Genomic DNA, 345 nt, shown 5'->3' on the forward strand with positions numbered 1-345 from the left:
AACAGAAAAATGACCCTGATATCCGCCTTGGAGCTTCCTGGAGACTCCACACAATTTGCATCCTTTATGTTAACGAACGCGCCCGCTGTCGGTCTCGTTCAGTTCAAGAGCAGTTTTTCTCGCTTTTCGAGCTTAAATATTATTCAAAATATATTTCGTTCTTCATATGTTTTGGAAGAATAAGAAAAGAGAGGGAGGTTGTGTAAATATATATTTTTTGTCTTTGGTTGCAGTGATAACAAAACAAAAAGTAGTTATGTGTATTTCAGTGAAGTATTATTGTTCTAGATATTGTTTGCCATTTATTTGGTTTATAAAAAATTAAAGAAAAGAGAAAGAATTTAG

This window comes from Penaeus monodon, chromosome 29 (genome assembly GCF_015228065.2).
Source record: "Penaeus monodon isolate SGIC_2016 chromosome 29, NSTDA_Pmon_1, whole genome shotgun sequence".
NCBI lineage: Eukaryota > Metazoa > Arthropoda > Malacostraca > Decapoda > Penaeidae > Penaeus > Penaeus monodon.